This window comes from Nicotiana tomentosiformis, chromosome 10, assembly GCF_000390325.3.
Source record: "Nicotiana tomentosiformis chromosome 10, ASM39032v3, whole genome shotgun sequence".
NCBI lineage: Eukaryota > Viridiplantae > Streptophyta > Magnoliopsida > Solanales > Solanaceae > Nicotiana > Nicotiana tomentosiformis.
This window is the reverse complement of record NC_090821.1, coordinates 12,959,267-12,966,926: the sequence shown is the minus strand read 5'-3', so window position 1 is coordinate 12,966,926 and position 7,660 is coordinate 12,959,267.

Here is a 7,660-nt window from a genome sequence, read left to right as displayed (position 1 = left end):
ATAGGTCATCTAGAGATTTAAACCTTAATTCTATGTTTTGAAGACTCCAATAGCTTCCTTAAGAATTTCTCGATTTGCGCGTGTAGTTCAGGTATTTTTCGGAAGGCTTTTATGTTAAAACTTGATAAAATATGAAATTTTGCCTTAAAAATCTATTTGAGTTGACTTCGGTCAACATTTTGAGTAAACGGACCCGTATCCATATTTTGATGGTCCCGGTTGGTATGTATCGTGATTTGGGACCTGGGCTTATGCCCGAAATCGAATTCGGAGGTCCCTAGCTCGAGTTATCACTTTTTGTCAAAATTTTGAGGTTTAAAGGCTTAATGACTTTAAAGAATTGACCAATGTTTGACTTTTACCGAGTCCGTATTTTGGTTTTGGAACTCGATATAGGTTCATTACTATATTTATGACTTGTTTCTCAAATCTGGTAAGAAACGAAGGTTGTTTGACTTGATTCATACGTCCGGTTGTTAAAATAGAAATTCTAAAATTTCATTTGATTTGGTGTCTAATTCATAATTCTAGGTGTTATTTTGGTATTTTGATCGCGTGAGCGAGTTCGTATAAGGTTTTTGGACTTGTGTGCATATTTTGTTTAGATCCTCGAGGACTCGGGTGATTTTCGAATAGCCTACGGACCTTTTGAACTTAGAAAGTTTGCTGGTTTTTCATTTCTGCTGGTTTCAGGTGTTTCCTTCTTCGCGGTCGCGAATATACTCCCGTGATCGCGAAGGGTAAAATAGGTTGAGGGAGATTTTTTTCTACGTAAACACGAAGCCTTGGTCGCGAATGGGGAGCATTGGGGTGCCTGCGCTTCACGAACGCAGCCAGTTAATCGCGAACACGTAGTGAAATAGAGGTGGGGGCTAGGAGTTGACTGTTGCTCTATTCGAACGCGATACAAGGATTGCGGACGCAGAGGCTAGAGGGGCTAAGCCTACATGAATGCGTAGATCAACTCACGATCGTGTAAGCCATTAAGGCTTTGCTCTTCGCAAAATAGTCCCAAAAACGGGATTTTGTTTATTCTTCAAATTTTCAAAGCTAGAAAACCCTAGAGTCAATTCTCCCAAGAACGTTTCTTCCCCAATTTATTGGTAAGTGATTCTAACCTACTTTCTTTCAAATTTTCCATTACATTACATAAGATTTCAACCTAAAATCTAGGATTTTCATGGTTAAAATTGGGGGTTTAGGAAGAATTAGGGATTTTTGAAAATTTAGAATTTATACCTCAAATTGAGGTCAGATTTCTGAAGAATAAACATAACCGGGCTCGGGGGTGAATGGGTAATCGGGTTTTGATCCAAATTTCAGATTTGGACCAAGCGAGCCCGGGAGTTGACTTTAGTTGACGTTTTCAATAATGACCAAAATTGAACCTTTTTCATTCGTGGGTAGTTCCTAAGACTTATTTTGAATTGTTTGGTTGATAATTTTCTAGATTTGGTTGGTTCGGAGGCTTGTTCGAAAGGCAAAGCCGTGGTTGAGCTTTGGGTTGGTCTTTGAAGCGAGGTAAGTGTCGTGGTTAACCTTGACTCGAGGGATTAGTACTTGTTTACCTATTTGCTACTTGTTTAAATGTTGGATACAACATATATGAGAGGTGACGAGTACTTATGCGTTGTTATTGGGTTAAAGCATGTGGGTGGGACTTGTTTCTTGTAATTTATCTCTTTCTTTGATCCTGATATCCATGCTTAGACTAGTTAATTGATAAATTGATCATTCTTTCCGTACTTATAAATTATCTGTGATAATTGAGTATTGTTTCTGAAGTTGAGATTGGTATTCTGGAACTATTATTGACAGAAGACTTGATATTGCTTATTCCATCTCCCTATTGTTAAATGTTCACTGTTATATTGTAAGGGAGAGTGTTAAAGCACGAAGGGTGATGCCGTGCCGTAGTTGAGAGTTAAAGAACGAAGGGTGATGCCGTGTTGTATCTATTGATTCATGATGAAATTGAGGGTAAAAGCACGAAGGGTGATGCCGTACTGTATTTATCATTTTATGGTGAGATTGAGAGTAAAAGCACAAAGAATGATGATGTGCCATTATTACTGTTTTATAGTGAGGTAGAGAGTAAAATCACGATGGGTGATGCCGTGCAGTTTTATTCATTATGCTTGTTCATTTTGTTGATTGAAGGTATATTGACCGATTCTTGTTATTATTCCCTACTGTAGTTACTGTATCTTGTACCCCCTTTCGTATGTTCCCTCCCAATTGTACTTGTTAATTCTTTATCTGTTGTTATTTTGTACCTATATTTCCATCTATACAGTTCTAATTTTTTGGGTTTCCTGTCATAGCCTCATCACTACCTCGTCGAGGTTAGGCTCGACACTTACGAGGTACATTGGATCGGTTGTACTCATACTAGATGCTGCACTTCTTATGCAGATTTTGGTACTGGTCCCAGTTGTCAGTGAGACGTACTAACTCAGATTGGCATTTGGAGACTCGAGGTAGATCTACTGGCGTCCGCAGACCTTGAAGTCTCTTTCCATTTCCCATATTTACTATTCTTTTTATTCGAGACAGTTGTATTTATTTCAAACCCTATTTTGTAGAGATTCTAGAAGCTCATGAACTTGTGACTCCAGATCTGGGTTGTACTTAGATATTATTCGTTTTTTGTCATTTGTATTATGTTTTAGTTTCTTTTCGGCTTAATTGGTTTTACTTAATTCAATTGATTAAAAATTGACTTAAAGATCCTCTAACGTTATCTTGCCTAGCAAGTGAAATGTTAGGCGCCATCACAGCCCACGAAGGTGGAAATTCCGGGCCGTGACAAGTTGGTATCAGAGCACTAGGTTACGTAGGTCTCACGAGTTATAAGCAAGTTTAGTAGAGTCTGAAGGATCGATACAGAGACGTCTGTACTTATCTTCCAGAGACTATGAAGTTTATGAACAAATTTTCTCTGTCGTGCGGTTTTATTCTATCATTGCTGATTGAAATCTTATATTCTGTTCCTCCTATATATGGCGAGAAAACGTGAAACATCTTCAGCTGGATAGCAGCCAGAGCCCCTAGTGGCAGCTCCTACTAGGGTCAGAGAATGAGGCTGAGGTCGCGCCAGAGGATGAGGAAGAGGCAGAGCTCAGCCTAGAGATCGAGCAGTAGCACCAGCAGTGGAGCCTCGGGTAGATTTTTATGAGGAGGTTCCAGCTCAGACTGTACCTGTTGGACTAGCTGACATCCTGGAGGGGTTCATCGCCACCCCAGTGCTTCAAGACGCTCTAGGTCATTTGGTGGGCCTTATGGAGAGTGTGGCCCCAACCGGTGTATTTCCTATGGAACTAACTATCTCTTAGGATAGGGTAGGAGCACAGACTCCCACTACTCACACTCCAGAGCAAATGGCTCCCAAGTATCAATCTCCAGCAGCCCCGTCAGTTGGGGTAGTTCAACTAGTTATTACGGTACAAGCTGGTGATAGGGCCGCCATGTCTTCTGAGAGCTTATTGAGATTGGACAAGTTCACAAAGCTCTCTCCAGTTCACTTAAGTGGTAAGCTTATGAGTACCCTAAGGATTATCTTGATCGCTTCCATGAGGTGCTACGGAATATGGGTATAGTTGAGATCAATGAGGTTGATTTTGCTATATTTCAGATGACAGGTTCCGCCAAGAGGTGGTAGAGAGATTACATGTTGACCAGACTAGCTGGGTTGCCTACACTTACTTGGGTGCAGTTCTTACAGCTATTTCTAGAGAAGTTTCTCCCTATCACTTTGAGAGAGGATTACCGCAGGCAATTCGAGCGTCTCTAGCAGGGCAGTATGACTGTTACCCAGTACGAGACTCGTTTTGTGGATCTAGCCCATCATGCTCTCCTTCTGCTTCCTACTAAGAGAGAGAGTGAGGGTGAGGAGGTTTATTGATGGACTCGCTCACCCTATCAGGCTACATATGGCCAAGGAGACCGGGGGTGAGATTTCCTTTCAGATGGCTGCTAAAATTGCTAGGCTGATCGAGGTGGTTCTTGCTCAGGAGAGGGGGCAGGGGTTTGATAAGAGGCCTTGTCATTCCAGTGGATTCAATGGCACCTCGTCTGGAGGCAGGGGTACTTTTGGTAGAGGACATCCTCCCAAACCGCATCATTCAGCGCTCCAGGCATCTCACAGTGCTTCAGGTGGTCGCGGCCCTCATATGTCTCATCCCAATCAGCTAGCCTACAATGCACCACCAGCTCCTATTAGTATACCTCTGCTCCAGAGTTTTTAGGGTGGTTACTCAGGGTGACAGGGTCAGTTTCAGGGTCAGTAGTCACAACAGTCGAGGTCCTGTTATACTTGTGGTGACCCGAGGCACATTGCTAGATTTTTTCCTCGAGTACCGGGTAGCTCACAACAACAGGGTTCTCGTGCAATGGTTCTGGAATCGGTTGCTTCACTATCTACTCAGCCAACTAGAGGTAGGGGTCAGGCAGCCGGAGGTGGAGGTCAGGTTATTAGTGGTGGAGGTCAGGCAGTTAGAGGTGGAGGCCAGCCAGTTAGAGGTCATCCTAGAGACGTGGTTCAGAGTGGTGGGGCCCAGCCCCGATGTTATGCTTTCCCAGCCAGGCCTGAGGCTAAGTCATCTGATGCTGTTATCATAGGTATTGTTTTAGTTTGCCATAGGGATGATTTAGTTCTATTTGATCTGGGCTCTACTTATTCCTACGTGTCATCCTACTTTGCTTCATATCTAGTTGTTCCTCGTGATTCTTTGAGTGCTCCTGTGTATGTGTCCACACCTGTGCGAGATTCTATTATTGTAGATCATGTCTATCGTCCGTGTGAGGTTACCATTGGGAGTCTTGAGACTAGCGTAGATCTCCTACTTCTCGATATAGTAGATTTTGATGTCATCTTGGGTATGGATTGGCTGTCACCTTATCATGCTATATTGGATTGTGATGCCAAGACGGCGACCTTAGCCTTGCTGGGGTTGCCTCGATTAGAGTGGAGGGGAACTCCTTGCCATTCTACTAGCAGGTTTATCTCTTATGTGAAGGCTCGACATATGGTCGAGAAGGGGTGTCTAGCTTATTTGGCTTATGTCTGCGATTCTTGTGTGGAGGTTCCTTCCATGGATTCAGTAGCAGCTGTTCGTGAGTTTCTAGAGGTATTTTCTGTAGATCTACCGGGGATGCCACCCTACAGAGATATTGACTTCTATATTGATTTGGCTCCGAACACTTAGCCCATTTCTATTTCACAATATTATATGGCGCCACCAGAGTTGAAAGAATTGAAGGAGAAGTTGCAAGATTTGCTTGATAAGGGCTTCATTAGACCTAGTGTCTCGCCCTGGGGTGTGCCTGTGTTGTTCGTAAAGAAGAAAGATGGATCGATGAGAATGTGCATAGACTATCGGCAGTTGAACAAACTCACCATCAAGAACAAGTATCCATTGCCGAGGATTAATGACTTATTTGATCAGCTTTAGGGTGCCAAGGTGTTTTTGAAGATTGATTTGAGGTCTGGCTACCACCAGTTGAGGATTAGGGAATCCTATGTCCCTAAGACAACTTTGCAGACTCGATATGGGCATTACGAGTTTCTAGTGATGTCATTTGGGCTGACAAATGCCCCAACATCATTTATAGATATGATAAACCTGGTGTTCAAGCCCTATCTGGATTCTTTCGTAATTATGTTTATTGATGATATCTTAATCTACTCCCGCAGTCGAGAGGAGCACGAGCAACATCTTCGAATTGTACTTCAGACTCTGAAGGATAGCAGTTGTATGCCAAGTTTTCAAAGTGCGCATTTTGTTTGGACTCGGTCGCTTTCTTGGGGCATGTAGTATCGATAGAGGGCATTCATGTGGATTCTAAGAAGATTGAGACAGTTCAGAACTGGCCTAGACCCACTTCAGCTACGAAAATCCAGAGTTTCTTGGGTTTGGTGGGTTATCACTGTCGGTTTGTGAAGAGTTTTTCGTCTATAGCAGCCACATTGATGAGATTGACCCAGAAGGGTGCCCCGTTCAGATGGTCAGATGAGTATGAGGCGAGCTTCCAGAAGCTCAAGACTGCTTTGACTACAACGCCGGTGTTGGTGTTGCCCATAGGTTCAGGATCTTATACGATATATTGTGATGCATCTCGTATTGGGCTAGGATCAGTATTGATGCAGGATGGCAAGGTGATCGCATATGCGTCGCGGCAGTTGAAGGTCCATGATAAGAATTACATTGTTCATTACTTAGAGTTGGCAGCCATCGTTCATATGTTGAAGATTTGGAGGCACTATATTTATGGCGTGTCGTGCGAGGTATTCACGGATCATCGGAGCCTAGAGTATTTGTTCAAACAAAAGAATCTCAATTTGAGGCAGAGGAGGTGGTTGGAGCTATTGAAAGACTATGATATCACAATCTTGTATTACCTCGAGAGGGCCAATATGGTGGCCGACGCCTTGAGTAGAAAGGCAACGAGAATGGGCAGCCCTGCGTATATTCCAGTTGGTGAGCGACCGCTTGCATTAGATGTTCAATGTTGGCCCAAGTAAAGGATAGTTTTGAAGATTAAAAAAGGAACTCAGGGATGAACCGGGTCCATCACTGGTAGGCATAGACACGGGCAGATTTAAAGCACGTGAGATGCACATGCAGGAGATAAACGAAATCAGGCATAATAATAGATATCTCTTGATCGAAAAGATTGAATAATTGATAAGGAGAAGGACTCCTTACTTAACGAGAACATTATCCAAGATAAGGAAGGAGTTAGAAGTTGATATTAACTAGAACTCTTCCACCAAGGAAGAGTAGCATTAGAACTCTAGTTGCTTTCTACTCTACTAACTCTATAAATCACAGGAAGTTCTCATTCTACAGGTGACGCACAAAAAACAGAAGTTAAACGTGAATTGAGAGCAAAATAGCAAGGCATTTTGCAAGCAGTTCGTGTGTGATTCAAGTGCACGAACCTGAAGCTACATGAACCAGATAGAAGAACCAGTTTCAAGTGTTTGTCTTTTATTCTAGTTCAATTATAGTAGGTGTTTTCATATTGTACCTTTTAGCTTTATCTAGAGGCAATTGTAATAGGTACTCAGAGTATTCAAGTTAGAGTTAACTTGAAGTTGTCGCAACAGTTAGAGATTGATTGCCACAACGGGATTAGAGTTAATCCTAGGTTTACAAAAGTGTTTTGGAAATGCAGTTTTTGGCTCAGTGATTTAGTGGAGAGTTTGGGAAAATCCTACTGGGAAGTAGGTCGTGGTTTTTTCACCTTCTGAGCCAGGTGTTTTCCACATAAAAATCTTTGTGTTCTTTATTTTCTGCACTTATTAATTCACAACAGTAGTAGTTGGAAAACATTGAAGAACCAGGTCTTTCTATAATCTGTGCACGCAAAAAATTGGGCACCACACAAATCACACACTCTTGTGTGGTATTGACGTATAAAACATCAATTGGTATCAGAGAAGGTTATCCTTGAAGAGGCTAACACCTTAGGAGAAGATCAAGATGAGTGCACCACCTGGAAACTGGAAAGGGCAATCTACTGCTAGGCCACCACTCTTCAACGACCAATATTACTCTTGATGGAAAAACAGGATGAGAGATCACATCATAGGAGAAGACTATGAGCTATGGGACATTGTCACATATGGTCCACTGGCTACCATGAAGATAAATTC